Source organism: Nipponia nippon, unplaced genomic scaffold (genome assembly GCF_047370975.1).
Source record: "Nipponia nippon isolate SJK-2023a ecotype South Korea unplaced genomic scaffold, ASM4737097v1 scaffold_91, whole genome shotgun sequence".
Lineage (NCBI taxonomy): Eukaryota > Metazoa > Chordata > Aves > Pelecaniformes > Threskiornithidae > Nipponia > Nipponia nippon.
Genome location: NW_028262415.1, coordinates 59115 through 75008, shown reverse-complemented (window position 1 = coordinate 75008; position 15894 = coordinate 59115). Strand labels below are relative to the sequence as shown.

The following is a 15894-nucleotide window of genomic DNA, read 5'->3' as shown; positions in this document are numbered from 1 at the left end:
GGAGACTGGCTGGGCATTGGTCAGTGACTGGTAGGCGGTTGCATCACCTGATTTTCCTGGGTTTTGTTCCCCTCTCTCTCTCTTGTTGTCTTCCTTTTCATTACAGATTTTTTTTTAAGTTAATTTTATTTTTTTTCCATTATTAAACCGTTCTTATCCCAACTCACAAGTTTTTTTACCTTTGCTCTTCAGATTCTCTCCCTCATCCCACCAGCTGGGGGGAGGGTGAGCGAACGGCTGTGTGGTGCTTGGTTGCCGACTGGGGTTAAACCACGACAATCCTGCTGTGTTCCTCTTCCATTAAATGCCAGGGACATTGCAGTCTCCAGTGAGACCCAGGCTTCTACATCCAGGGACTTCATTTGGATGCTTAGAAAAGACTAGGCCAACTTCCCCACCCTGACTGTGGGTTTCTCATCTCCCACCACGGTGTCACCTTTACTGGCCCCTCCTCTGGCCCTCGCTCACAAGGGCTCACCCAACTTGTCACTTGCCCCACAGAGGAGCTCCATACGTGCAGTTAATTTCTTCACTCTGAGAGAGCCCCACTCCTGATCCTTCCAGCCTATCTCTCCTGAAAAGCCTGTACCCATCCATTGCAGCACCCCAAGCCGTGTGACTTGTCCCATCATGCCTTGGCAGTTACTCCATCGATGTCAAAAAGCACAGGCTCCAGCTCGGCCTGGCTGTGCCCCTGGCTGAGGGCATCAGTGCACATTTGGGCTGTAGCTCCTCAGCTGTGGCTCCAGGCAAAACTCTGACTTGTCTTATGGAAACCTGGTACCCAGCGTCCGAGAAGCCTTGTTTGCAAAGGCTTTGCTTCAGAGCAGAGACGTTCCAGAGTGGACATCAGATGGAAACATAAAGCTGCAATTGGCTGCCACAATAGTGAGCAAACCCTGCTATCCCCAAGGCCAGAGGAAAATGGGGCTGGGAAGTGCAGCCCTGGAAAGAAAGAGGTTTATTTCAGTGGTGCCTCTGCTGCCTCTTAGGGCCTTTGGTGGACGTGAAGGTGATCTCCGTGAATGACAAGGTGCTGCTGTCAGGCCAATGTGAAACCTCTTGGTCCGTTCCTTGATTGTATCATCAAGGGGGTGAGTAAAGGCTGGTGGAGAGATAAAACAGCAGTCTGAGAACATAGGCACACAAGTGGAGACCCCAGTGTGATGTGCCTTGTGTTCCTGGCCTGCCTTACATCTACTGGGTAGAGAAGGGACGGACCTTGCCACACTGCAGTGGTGGCAAACAGTTTCTTGCACAAAGGCACCGAACCTGTCTGCAATGCTGTCTGGGGTGTCCGACACACACTTGTTCTGAATGGGGATGGCTTCCCTGTGCTGTACCTGCCAGCCACACGTAGGTACGGGTGAGAGCCTTGGCATCTCACAGAACACTACAGACATCTATTTGGACATGAAATCGAGTAACAGTCCGCAGTTTGATCAGGCAATGTGAGGATGAAAACCATCATTACAGGCCATGGAGATCTAGTCAACCCAGCTGATGGAAAAGACAGAGCAAAGCTTAGTTCTCCCTATGATAGATGACCTCATTTGCTCAGATGGCAGCATAGGCTGCCAAGAAAGTAGTAAACAGGGACAAGTGCAGTTGCCTTGCACGTGCCTTGGACAACCTCTGGCACCTCAGATGTCAGCAGGTATTTCATCTGAACAGCCGACTCCTGACCTACATCTTCACCAGTGACCACAGGAGCTGAGGCAAGGAGCTCACATGCAGGTGCCTATTTAATGCCCACCTGAAGTGAGGCAAGAGGAATCCCACCTCCTGTGGGTTTGCGGCAGGCATAGGAATGAGCTGAGTCCCCTTCCAGTGCTTAGCAATAGAAACACAGGATGAGATGCCTCCACTGAGTCTCAGTCTCCAGCTGAATCCTATCCCTCATCAGGATTAAAGAAGATCCCTGCCTGTCATTGTCTGGGTGTCCTACTTCATGGTAAGACAAAAGGGTGATTTTTAGACCTAACTCCATCTCTGATAGGAGAAATGACACTGCTGGAAAGAAGTGTCTCTCCCCAGCTGAAGGAGGGAACATGAGTGATTCCTTCAGCCTGTTTCACAGCAGGTTCCCCTGGAGCCCCAGGGACACCTGGAGGGAGCCCCGAGGGGCAGGGAAAGCTCTGCCTTGGGCTGGGCCTCTGCTGCTGAACTGGGCTGGGCTCCTGGGCTGGAGGGAGCTGCTGGCAAGTGGGCAGCCCTGCAGAGAGACAGCTCTGCCCAGGAGCAGCTCCTCTGCAAAGCGCAGCAGGGCTGAGGGCACTGCCTGCAGGCACCGAGGGGAGAGGAGTGAGGCAGAGAGAGGTTAAAAGCAGTCTGGGGTGGAAGGAAGAGCTGAGCTTGTTCACAGAGAAATCTTCACAGCATTTGACCCAGTAAGTCTCTGGCAGCAGGGAAATTCAGATGAGTATCGTGGAGGGGTCTTCCAGAGCTGGTACATCCCATGACTGACAGGACCTATCAGGATGTCTTTCTTGGCTTCTCTGGGGTGGAGAAGGAAGACGTGCTCCAGAGCAGGGCTTCCCTGCCGCACCATCTGAAGGAAAGGTCATGATGGCTGCCTTCTCCTGGGGATGGCTGCAAGGGCGTGAAGCTGGGTGTGCACCCAGACGTGCCCAGGGCCATCCTTCAGAGCAGGATCCCTGCACCCCAGGGGGCTGTGTGCCAGGGCAAGGGACTCTGCCGCCTGCCAGGGTCAGCACTCAGCCTGCCCGGGGAGCTGCCCACAACGCTGCAGGGAGAAGCTGTGTGTGCAAAGAGTGACCCCTGGCAGGGTAAGACCGGGTCCCTCTGTTGAGAGGGTACTGCATGGGTCAGGGCTGCCTGCAGCTCCATATTACTCCCAGGGGATTTCCAAGGGGACTTTTCAAGAGGAAGGTCAAGATGAGGATCACCTAAAAGGGAAGGAATCTGTGCTTTCCGTTTTCCACTCTTAGTTGGCTGGGTGGGCAGTGGGAGATGGGAATTTATTCCTCTGCTCTGGAGAAGGCACTGAGACCCTGCTTCTCACTGGGACTTGTCTGAGCTTCTCCTGAGCCCCTGCACATGCAGAGATGCCCCTGGGCAGTGCCCTGCTGCCAGGAGATGTCTGCAGGGCAGAGCTGAGCACACAGTGGGGGGGACTGGCTGTTTGAGCACGGACAGGGAGGAGACTTGGGGACAGAGAACCAGCTCCTGGCAGGGACAGCTCCAGGCAGCAGAGACATGGGCAGGGAGGGAGAGGGAGCTGCTCCCATAAACACCATGGCAGTGGGGATTCAGGCACCTCCCTGCCATCCCTTGCAGCACAGACACCTTCAGGGAGCACCCTCCTGGTCTCCTCTCCCACCCAGCACAGCCTTTGCCCCCAGGGTCATGGGGTTTCAGGCTGCCTTCTTCTTGGCAGCCCAAGCCACAGTGAGGAGAAATCCGAGTGCCTGTCTGTCTGTCCCTGTCCTTCCTCCCATGGCAGGAGCATTGGGACATTTCTCTCTTTCCCCTCCTGGCCTTGCTGCCTTTGTCCCCACCTTACCTGGGGGCTCTGGGCACTGCAGTGTGTGGGGCTGGCAATGAGCTGACCCTCACCTAAGGACTCCCTGTCTTCCGGACTTCTGACTCTTTCCCTGGGGGTGCTGCTGGGATGCAGGCTGTCCTCCAGAAGGGCACAGCTCTCCCATAGGCTCTCTGTGTCCCATGGAGAAGACAACTCAGTGCTAAGGCCATGGCAATGTGGCTCATCATCTGTGTGGGCAGCTGCAATGAGCCCTGTGTGTCCGTGGCTGGGAGGGGAGAGCTGAGATCCTGCTCAGGTACGATGAGATGGTGGGGAGGGGTTTGGAGATCTGCACTTGGGAACTGGATTCCTCCGCTCTCAGAAGTTTCCAGGTTTCTTCTCAGGGGAACATCTGGTCATCATCCTCCAGCTCAAAGAGCTGCAAGGAAAAGGCAGCTGAGACCAGGGCTGATGGACGGACCAGCTCTCCACACCCTGCACTAAGGGACAGTCCCTTTGCCTGTCAACACCCACAACATGTCACTTGGAGTACAGCAGAAGTGCCAAGGATTTCTGCTTTACAAGCACTTCTCAGTTGTGGTGTGGCAACTAGAACGAGATAAAAAAAACAAAATCCCTTCGGCTCTGCTCTGCAGTGGGGTGAAATGGGAGCAACAATGCTGAAAGCTCATTGATACCCAAAGTGGATTTAATCTGAGATCACCCCATGTTGCTATTACCTATTGCTGTAGGACAGGACTGACACCTCCAGAGCCCACAGCAGAGCCCCCTGCTCCACATGGCACCCTCAGCCAGCACCAACCAAAGCTCATGAAAGGGACCTGCCAAAGGTGTCCCTGAAAGGTGCAAGGCAGTCTGGGGTGTTTCCATGAGAACTGCAATAGGCTTTGCTCAGAGAACTCTACCCTAACTTCTCACTGCCTTTACCTCCTTGGGCAGGTCCCCATGCAGAGAGGCAGATGTCCAACGGCAGTTCCATCCTTGAGTTCCTTCTCCTGGCATTTGCAGACACGCGGGAACTGCAGCTCTTGCACTTCTGACTCTTCCTGGCCATCTACCTGGCTGCCCTCCTGGGCAACGGCCTCATCATCACCACCATCTCCTGTGACTACCGCCTCCACACCCCCATGTACTTCTTCCTCCTCAACCTCTCCCTCATCAACCTGGCCTCCATCTCCACTACTCTCCCCAAGTCCATGGCCAATTCCCTGTGGGACACCAGGGCCATTTCCTATGCAGGATGTGCTGCCCAGCTCTTTCTATTTGTCTTTTTCATTTCAGCAGAGCATTTTCTTCTCACTGTCATGGCCTATGACCGCTACGTGGCCATCTGCAAACCCCTGCACTATGGGACCCTTCTGGGCAGCAGAGCTTGTGTCCACATGGCAGCAGCTGCCTGGGGCAGTGGTTTCTTCTATGCTCTTCTGCACACTGCCAATACATTTTCCTTACCCCTCTGCCGAGGCAATGCCCTGGAGCAGTTCTTCTGTGAACTTCCCCAGATCCTCAAGCTCTCCTGCTCAGATGCCGACCTCAGGGAATTTAAACTTCTTGTGTTCAGTACTTTTGTCTTTTTGGGGTGTTTTGTTTTCCTTGTGGTGTCCTATGTACAAATCTTCAGGGCCGTGCTGAGGATCCCCTCTGAGCAGGGATGGCACAAAGCCTTTTCCACGTGCCTCCCTCACCTGGCTGTGGTCTCCCTGTTTCTCAGCACTGCCACATTTGCCTACCTGAAGCCCCCTGCCACCTCCTCCCCATCCCTGAATCGAGTGGTTGCTGCCCTGTACTCGGTGATGCCTCCAGCAGTGAACCCCCTCATCTACAGCAGGAGGAACCAGGAGCTCAAGGAAGCAGTGTGGAAACTGATGACTGGATGTTCTCCAGGAGCTACAGAGTGTCCATCTTCTTCAACAGATGACTCATAATGTAACTCATAACAGGCCCAGCCTTTCTTGATTAATTTTTGTTGTCATTATTGTTGTTGGGTAAGTTTTTCCTTTTCTTGCTTTTTTAACTTGTGATAATGTTGTCCACAAAGACATGTGGACACCCCACTTCTACTTCATTATCTTCCTCACTAGTGTGACCCACCGACTGTGTAAATAAGGAGCTATACTCCTTCTCTAATTAAACAAAATAAATGTACTTGCATTGATTTGTCTGTCTGAGACCCAAGCAACTAAAACTGAACCAAATATTCATCCTCATAGGTGAAGAAAGGGCAATGGGGCTGTCATGGTTTAACCCCAGCCAGCAACTGTGAACCACACAGCCGCTCGCTCACTCCCCCAAGGTGAGATGGGGGAGAGAATCAGAAGAGTAAAAGGGACAAAACTCGTGGGGGTTAAGATAAGGACGGTTTAATAGGGAATGCAAAAGCCACGTGCACAAGCAAAGCAAAGCAAGGAATTCATTCACTACTTCCTATCGGCAGGCAGGTGTTCAGCCATCCCCATGAAAGCAGGGCTCCATCATGCGTAACGGTTACTAGGGAAGACAAACGCCATCACGCCAAACGTCCCCCCCTTCCTTCTTCTTCCCCCAGCTTTATATACTGAGCATGATGTCATATGGTATGGAATAGCCCTTTGGCCAGTCTGGGTCAGCCCCCCTGGCTGTGCCCCCTCCCAGCTTCTTGTGCACCTGGCAGAGCATGGGAAGCTGAAAAGTCCTTGACTGGTGTAAACTCTGCTCAGCAAGAATGAAAACATCAGTGTGTTATCAACATTATTCTCATCCTAAATCCAAAACGCAGCACTATACCAGCTACTAAGAAGAAAATTTACTCTATCCCAGCTGAAACCAGGACAGGGGCCATGATGGAGTCCCCCATACCTACGGAATGGAGAACGTTCCCAGCCCTTAGGCAAATCTCTTCCCTCTCTCTCTCATGACCTGCGTAGTGTTTGTGCTTGAGAAAACCCTCATCATCATGCACGTGGTGGCAAACTAGCATCTGGACACCCCCCATGGGCTTCTTCTTGGGCTATTTGGCTTCCCTGGAGATCTTCTACAGACCCACCACCTGCCCCAGCTGATGGCCAGCTGCATGACTGGGGACAGCACCATCTCTGCTCATCACGGTGCTAGTATTGTTTCCTGCACCTTTTGCATGTACTGAGTGTTTACTACCCGTGACCACACCCTATGATCAGTACTGGGCTGTGCGTCACACCCTGCTCTCTACAAGACTCATGAACCGGCAGGTCTGTCTCCAGAGGGCAGCTGCCCCTTTGCTAGGGGCATTTCTGTCATCTACAGTCATAATTTCAGTCGTGTCCCAGATACAGTTGTGTGGCCCCAGTGGAGTGGGCCACTTCTTCTGTGATTTCACCCCATTGCTGGAGCTCTCACGCAATGACACTGCGACACTCGTGCTCTTTGCTGTCATAACCTGCTTTTTAGACCCCATCCTCCCCTTCCTGTTCACATGGTCATCCTGTGTGCATCAGAGATGCCTCCCTGGGGCAGCTCTCTCATCCAGCGTGGGCAGGCAGAAAGCCTTCTCCACCTGCTCCTCTCACCTCACTAGTGCCACTCTTTTCTATGACACCCTCATCCTTGGGGGTGTGATGCCCAGAACAGCCCTCCTGAGACAGTTTGACAAAACCCTTTTTCTCCACCATCCTCACATCCCTGTTCAATCCCTTCATCTACAGCCTGTGGACTAGAAAGGTTGGGGGACACTGAGAAAAATGCTCAGGGAAGCTGTGAGCTGCGCAGAGACCCCATTGGAGCTGTGGGCCTGCAGGAAGAAATCACTTCTGGCTCTCTTCTGAGCCAGCCCAGAGGACCTGGACTGGCGTGTGCTGTGTCCTGGGCACTCCGCTGGAAGGGTGGGATACGAAGAAGGCTTCTGGTGTGGGAAGGAGCAGAGAGGTGCCGGTGGAGCTGGCTGGTGTCATCAGGAGACCTCTCTCAAACATCTTGGAAGGGGCAGAGAGATCAGGGAGGCTGCAAGGTCCTCAGAAAAGGCAAATATCAAACCCATCCTCAAGAAGGGCAAGAAGGAGGACTGGGAGTGTTACAGGTTGGTCAGCTTCACCTCAGTCCCTGGGAAGGTGGCAGGGCAAATGCTCTTGCAGCTATCTCCATCACTTGAAGGACAAGAAAAGGATTGCTGAACCCATGTGGGAGGGGAAAGAAGGGCATGCTGTGTACCTGGACTTTTGCAACTCCTTGGATGTGGTTTCCCGTGGTCTCCCTAGAGCAGATTGTTGACATCTGGACTGAAGAAGTGGATGCTGCGGTGGGTGGGAAGTTGGCTGGACGATCAGAAACAAATCTGTCAGTGGTACAAAGTCCTCCAAGGAGCCAGATACTAGCAGCATCCCTCAGGGATCAGCAAAATTTCTTAAAAAGTCATGAAAAGCTGGAAATTAAGACTTCTTCAGCTATTACCTAGATTCCTTCTTCTGAACTCCTTCCAGTACAGACTGGGACCAGTCCAGGTACAAACTGGAACCCTTTAACCCCTCTCAGTACAGACTGACCCCTCTCCAAGCAGAAACTGCATCATTTAACCACTCCCAGTACAGACTGGGCCCTGTCACATTATAAACTGGATCCTGTTAACCCCTCATAGTACAGAATGGACCCCATCCGAGTCCAAACTGGTTCCCTTTAACCCCTCCCAGTACAGACTGGGCCCTGTCACATTATAAACTGCATCCCCTGACCCTCTCCCAGTACAGACTGGGCCCCGTTCCAGTACAAAGTGGATCCTTCAAACACCTCCCAATACAGAATGGGGCCTCTCCCAGTGCAAACTTGACACATTTAATACCTGCCAGTACAGCCTGGGCCCCATCCCAGTAGAGACTGGGCCCTGTCCCCATACAAACTGGATCTCTTTAACCTTGTAGACTGGGTCTCATCCCTGTACAGACTCCTAACTGCCCCCCAGACCCCTAAGGATCCCCCTGGACCCCTAAGTGCCACCTTGGCACCCCTAAGTGCATCCATTGTCCATACCCCTCCCTCCCTTCCCTCCACTATGCCATGCCCCATGTGTCCTCTGGCCCCAGCTGCAGCCCCGCTTCTTGACCTTCACCTTGCTGTGGGCCAGCTCCACCTCCCCCAGCGCCTTCAGCCCTTGGCTGAGACTCCCCCTCACCTCATCCAGCCTTCCTTGGAGGGAAGCCTCTGCCCAGGTCTTCACCTGAGCTTGGGTGGGCTCAAGGCTTGTCCTCCTCAGCTGGTGCCGGGTGGCCATTAGATCTTTAGAAGGTCTCAAGCTCAACCTTGGGTGTTGACTGAGAAGACAACCACTCCAGTGGAGACATCAGAAATCCTGCAATAGCTTCAAGGTCAAATCCAAGAGGAAGAAGAGAGGTTGTAGGTGCTGGAGATCATCTAGTCAAAGCCCACCTTAGAGTGGAGACCACCCCTGGAGATACCCAACACACAAGTGGTGTCCCTCAGGGGTCCATAGTGGAATCAGTACTGTTGAATAAGTTTATCAAGGACATGAATAGTGCAACTGAGTGCAAGTTTTGAGATGCCACCAAGCTGAGTGGGCAGGTGACACTCCCGAGGGACAGGATGCCATCCAGAGGGACCTGGACAAGCTTGAGAAGGGGGCCCATGTGAACCTCGTGAGGTTCAACAAGGCCAAGTGCAAGGTCCTGCACCTGGGTCAGGGCAACCCCTGGTGTCAATACAGGCTGGGGGATGAAGGGATGGAGAGCAGCCCTGAGGAGAAGGACTTGGGGGCACTGGTAGATGAAAAGCTGGACATGAGCAGGCAATGTGCTCTCACAGCCCAGAAAGCCAACTGTATCCTGGGCTGCATGAAAAGAAGCGTGGCCAGCAGGTCAAGGGAGGGGATTCTGCCCCTCTACTCTGCTCTGGTGAGACCCTACATGGAGTACTGCGTCCAGCTCTGGAGTCCTCGGTACAGGGAGGACATGGACCTGTTGGAGTGGGTCCAGAAGAGGGCCACAAAAATGATCCGAGGGATGGAACACCTCTGCTATGAGGAAAGGCTGAAAGAGCTGGGGGTGTTCAGCCTGGAGAAGAGAAGGCTGCTGTAGGAGGGTAGATTTAGACTGAACACAAGGAAAAATTTTTCCCAATGTGGGGAGTGAAACACTTGAACGCGTTTCCCAGAGAGGTGGTAGATGCCGCATCCTTGGAAACATTCAAGGACAGGCTAGATGGGGCTCTGAGAAACCTGATCTAGTTATAGAAGTCCCTGACCATTGCAGGGGGGTTTAACTAGATGACCACTAAAGATCCCTTTGCACCCAAACCATTCTATGATTCTATGATTCTATGATTCTATGATTCTGTGAATGCTATAATGAGAACTAGAGGGGATCCTGCCTCCAGCCAGGTGGCGGAAAGGGACAACCGGGTTTACTGGACTGTATGGATTTGATGGCCTGGAACAGGAGACCCGCAGGACTGTAAAGCTCTAATGCACACCGGTACACAGTGCACCCTATTGCCATCAAGCTATAAAGGGGCAGAACCCATCTGGATTTCTGGAGAGACAGGGGAATGAACATGGGACTGTAGGAAAGGAGTGCAGGTGCCTATTTGTAACAGACGCCATGACTGAAGCAAGGGGAATCGCACCTCCTGGGGGTTTGTGGCAGGCAGGGGAGGGAGCTGAGGTCCCTTCCAGCCCCAGCACTACAAATCCAGCATGAGATGCCTCCATTGACTCAGCTGATTGCCTTCCCTCAGCATGGCTGAAGGAGATGACTCCCTGGCAGTGTCCAGGTGTCCTGCCTCATGATGGGCCAAGGCAGGGGGATTCTCAGACCTAACTGTGTCTGGGAGAGGAGAAAGGCCACTGCTGCAAAGAAACGTCTCTGCAGAGGTGAGAGAGGCAACATCGGTGATTCCTTCAGTCTCTTCCCAAGCAGGTTCCTGGAGAGCCCCAGGGAGACCTGGAGGGAGCGCCGAGTGGGGTGGGGGGCAGAGAAAGTGACGTCTTGGGCAGGTGCCCTCCTCCGGGGCTGAGACAGGCTCCTGGGGTGGAGGGAGCTCCTGGGAAGCAGGCAGCATCGCAGAGAGACAGCTCTGCCAAGGAGCAACTCCTCTGCCAAGCGCAGCAGGGCTCTGGGCAAAGGAGTAGGGCAGAGCGAGATTAAAGGCAGGCTGGAGTGGGAGGAGAGAGGAGAGCTGCAAGGGAAGAAACCTTTCCAGCCCTTGACACGGGAAGTCTCTTGGTGCAGGGCAATGCAGCTGCCGTTGCGGGAAGGGTCTCCGAAAGCGTTCACAGCCTCCAGGGTCTGTCAGGAGGCCTCCCAGCCCAGGGGCTCATGTTAGACAAGGGGGAAGGGGTGAAGGCAGGGTGTGCAGCCAGAGCTGCCCAGGGCATTTCAGAGGGGAATTTTGCAGAGGAAGAGCAAGGCAGGGGATACCTTACAGCTAAAGAGCTTTCCTGAGGCTGTGCTTCCAGTTTCCTGATGTTTCAGGACAAAGGGAAAAGGAGCTGCTGCGTTTGGCGAGGGAGCCTGAGAGTCCTGAGCTGCCATGCTGAGAGATCAGTAGGTCTGGTAGGAGCCAAGGCAACTGCTTCCATCCACTCCTCTACCTCCAGAGAGCACCAGCATCACCTTTGCTGGCCTCAGCAGGGTTTCTCTGACCTTTTCCTTACTGCCTGCAAGCGGGGAGTACCACCAGAGACTGCTTGAAACAGGGAGGTTTCTTCAGGTCAGAGCTGAGCAGACAGGAGTGAGTGATGGGGTCTGTGATCCCTGACAGGGAAAAACTGGAGGGCAGAGAAACAGCTCCAGGCAGGGATAGCTCCAGGCAGCAGAGACATGGGCAAAGAGCTCTAGGAAACTCCAACCCCAAATGGCATGGGATGGAGAATTTGGGAAGCTCCCTGTCATGCCCTCCAATGCAGACACCTTCCTCTGCGCAAGACCCCTGTTCTCGTCTCCCACCCAGCACAGCCTCTGCCCTCAAGGCTGTGTGGTCCAGGGCAGGAGTTGCCTCCTCTGCAGCCAGAGCTCTGGCACAGCAGAGGGGCATCTCTCCTGACACGTGGCCGCTTCCCTCTGCAGGGCAAAGGGGCTGAGAGCGACTGCCCTGGGCTTTTGCTAACTGGGAGGTGCTGTGCTCTGCTGGGTAAGGAGAAGGCTTTCCTGAGTGCCCGGCCGCCTCTCCTCTCCTTGCTTCCCTTAGGAGGAGAGTCACAGAGTTCTTCTTTGTTCCTCCCCCTGCTTGTGCTGCTCTTCTCCCTGCTCGTGGGGTCCCTGGCAGTAACGGTGGTGGTGTGGGGCAAGGGGTGGGGGTGGGGAGTGCCTGCTCTGGCCCTGACCTGGAGGGCGCTGCCCTGGAGGTGTTTCCATGGGACCAAGGTGCCCAAGCCCTCTCTTCATTTTCCAGGCTCCAGACACTGCACTCAGTGCTTGGGCAATGAGGCACTGCTTCCCTTAGCAGACAGCACCTTAAGACACCTGATTATGCTGGACAGGGATTCCTGTGGGGCTGTGAGCATCCCTCCAGAAGGGCACAGCTCTCCTGCAGGACCTAGGAGATGTCTGAGAGCACCCGATCTGCCCATGCCAATCAGCATCCTTGCCCTGTCCTCTTCCTCATACTCCGCAGAGCTGTGCTGGAACGGAGAGGTGTTTTGAACTCTGCACCTGGAACAGGACCCCTCTGCTCCCAGGACACTCCAGTGTCTTTTCCAGAGCAACCTCTGGGTGCAGTCGTCCTGCAGCTGAGAGCGGTGCAAGCCCAGAGCAGCTGGGCACCAGGCTGATGGACAGAGCAGCCCTCCTGCATGGGAGCACTGACGGAGGTTTGCACTGAGAGCAACGGGGCAACGGGGGAATGTGACCCTTTCCAAGATCATTTCCCAAGTGGGATGGGCGTGTCTGCATACTAAAACACAGTGGTGAAGTGGTTCAGAGGAGATCCTCATGAAGTTCCACAAAGGGAAGAGCAAGGTCCTTTACAGAATAGGACCTGCAGATCTTGGTCGACAAGAAGTGCGACATCAGCCAGCAATGTGCCAGCAATGTGTATAGAAGGCAATCAGCATCCTTGGCTGCATTAGGAAGGGCAGCAGGCAGAGGCAGGTGATCCCTCCCCCTCTCCTCAGCACTGGTGAGGCAATACCTGGAGTGCTGGGTCCAGTCCTGGGCTCCTCAGTGCAATGAAATTGAGAACTTGCAGAAACGAGTCTGGCTCTGGGCCATGAAGATGACTGAGGATCAGAGCATCTTTCACATGAAGAGAGGCTGAGAGAGCTGGGACTGTTCAGCCTAGAGAAGAGGAGGCTCGGGGGGAATCTCATTAAAGTGTAAAAAAACCTGATGGGAGGGAGTGAAGAAGAGGGATCCAGACTCTTCTCAGTGGTACCCAGTGACAGAAAAAAAAGATGAAACCCCATGAAATTCCATCTGAACACAAGACAACACTTGTTAAATGTGAGGGAGGTCAAACACTGGATCAGGTTTCCCAGAGAGTCTCCATCCTTGGAAATATTCACAACCCAGCTGGACCCAATGGCTTTTGGCAACCTGCCCTAGCTGACCCTGCTTTGAGCAACGCTGCTGGACTAGGTGACCTCCAGAGATCCTTTACATCCCCAACTATTCTGTGATTCTCTGGGTCTGTAATGCCTGGCAGGGTTTCTGAGAACTTTTCTGTAGTATCCTCACACCAACGGGACTCCTGGTGTCCCTTGGAGCGGAGCCTCCTCCTGAGGATGATCTCCCTCACCTTGTAACCCTGAGGACAGGGTGAAACAGTGATTATAAATGGCAGCAATGCCTCAACATGCAGCAGTGTCCCCTACCCCTGAGTCCATGTCCAGCCCCTTCTTCCTTCAGGATTTGAGTCGGAAGGGACAACTGAAGGTCTGCTCTGAGCAGGGAGAAGTTTATGGTTAGATCAGGGAGGTCAGTGCTTTCTCCAGCTGAGTTTTGAAAACCTCTGTGCCCCTGATCCACTCTTTATCAACTATCGTGGTGATATATGTGTATATAGATGTTTAAAAAACTCTCTCTATATGTGTGTGTATGAGTATATAGATGTATTTATTTTTTTCTTTCCTTAACCTGATAAGAAATTCCCCTTACTGCTGCTTATCTTTATGGTCTCTTGTCCCTTCCTTCCCTTCATGATCTCCAGCCAGATCATCACACGTACTCAGATCAAGGAGAATCACAACCTCCTCTCCAATCACACCCTCACTAGGACCCTCTGGAACCATGCAGGCAGGCTGGGGTGGCCAGATCCAAGCAGAGACATGCCCTACAGAAGGACTGTGGTAGTGAATGGGAGCTGGGTGCTGGGGCAGAGCAAGGGGCCATGGAGGACATCAGAGATGACCTCCAGCAGCTCCTCTTCAACCAAGGCAGGGAGTAATGCACCCAGTGGTGCTCCTGAGAGAGGATGGTGACACAGGGAAAGAGGCACCAGGGACTGTGGTGCAGGGAACTGATGCTTGCCTCCGTGTCTTGGGCCTCCTGGAAGCGGTGACAGGGGCTGCACCCCCAAGGCACCCCCAAGCCTGTGAGCAGCAGTGAGTGCTCTCCTGACTGTGGGGAGCTGCTCTGGCTTCGGAGAGTCTGCTGGCAGAGCAGGAGCTGTTAGAGCTCACCCTCCCCCTCCAGTACTATGACTGGGGTGACAGCCCTGCCTGTTTGAGGGTCATTGTGAGGGTCATTTGGGGTCCTGGCAGTGTGAGAGCTTCCTGGAGCATCATGGCTCTTGTTCTCATTCCCATCCAATCCCTGCACCAGCACAGCTCTGCTGCCACACAGCCCAGCTGTGCAGGCATCAATGGGGCAGGGTGCATTCAGGGGTGGGCAAACATCCCCCTGGTACGGTCTGCCCAATAGACCTCAGCGCCACATCCCTCTGCAGCCCTCCTGCTTTGGCAGCCCTCCCCAGCACTCGTCCCTGCCCAGACTTGGCTGTGTCCTGTGCAGGGGTTCATAGACAGGGGTCTGCCGGGGTCTGGGCATGTGTGAGCTGGGGAAGGGCTGGATGTTGTCCCAGTGTAGGCGGAGCCGGTCACATTTAAATGATCAGCCCACACCTGGACCATGGTGAATGGCCAGGGCTGGAAAACACAAAGGGTCAGGACTGGGGGTGACTTTGGGGCCAGCATATGGGCTGGGGGAGACTGTCTCAAGGGCATGTGCTGGGCACAGGGACTGAGGGACAACAGCAGACTCACAGGGTCATGCTTCCTTCAGTGCAAGCCCCACAAAAGGTTCCCAGCCTCCCTTTCAATGCCATGCCTCAGGAGGAACCATGGCACTAAGGGGTGGGGAGCGAGGGATTCCAATCCTGCTTCATCCACTTCCCAGACCTCATGGAGCACCAGGACAGAAAGGACTTCTGGCTCTGCACCGTGAGCATGCTTTAGGGTAACCACAGTCTGGGCTCTACTGCTGATGAGCGCAATGCCAGAATTTGTCTCCTCCAGGCAATTTCCAGCCCACATCAGCTGCCACCCGAATTTTCCCCACCTCTCCTCTCATGCAGCTGGACGTTTCCTGGCCCCCTCCCCATGCTCCCTGCAGGGCCTTGACCTGGATGGGGATTGCTACCGCTAATCTGCCTCCCTGGGGGTCTCTGGATGTGGCAGGTGCTTGAAGGGACTGTGGTGCTTTTCCAATGGCAGTAGCTGTGTTCATTAGGGCCCGAGGGTGACAAGAATCACTCTCCAGTCTTCCTTTTTGTACCTGCTTGGTGCCCACTGCCTCCCCTGGGACTGCAGAGTCCTCGTTTCCCTACAGATCCCTGGGTTTAGCAGTTTCCCTTTGGGCGACTCCATTGTGGGGGACCTCTCACTTTGTGGGGCTCATGTCACTGCCCACCCCAAGCACACGCTGTCCATGGAGATGCCCCAGGCTCCCCACGCAACTCCAGACTCCCATCTTTAAGGACATCGCCTGCCATATCTGGAAGCCCTGGGATGTGTCCCCCACGTGGGACAGCCCTGCATATGTACCTCGGTGACCATTCACCATCTCCACTGTAAACAGAAACTTGAATCCAAACCTTGCTCTCTAACAGGTCGCAACATGACATTGAGCTCTTTGCTCCTGAGTCCAGGGAGCAACAGGCCCTTTTGGGGTGCAGTTGCTCATGACCACTCTTGGCAACAGCTTTGGAAGAGAAGTCGAGGCTTCAGGCACTGCACTGCGAAGAAGCCATTTATTAAAGAGCTGCTATGAGAGAGTCAGCACTGAGCCAGTGGTAGACATACATAAATACATGCTACAGGAAAGACAGAAAAAGCTCAATGAAGCCATAATGATAGTGATAATGATGATAATGACAATGAAAAAGATGATGATAATGACAATGAAAAAGATAATGATAATGACAAATATAGTGATGCTAATGATAATAGAAAACCTGACAAAGGAAAGGCCTGGAATGGTTTACCATGGGAG

The 15894-nt window shown here is 53.8% G+C and overlaps 1 pseudogene; it reads left to right on the top strand.

The window, feature by feature from the left end:
- Positions 1-4467: 4467 nt before the first annotated feature.
- LOC148050028 (olfactory receptor 14C36-like) lies at positions 4468-5433 on the top strand (annotated as a pseudogene).
- The last annotated feature ends 10461 nt before the right edge of the window (positions 5434-15894 follow it).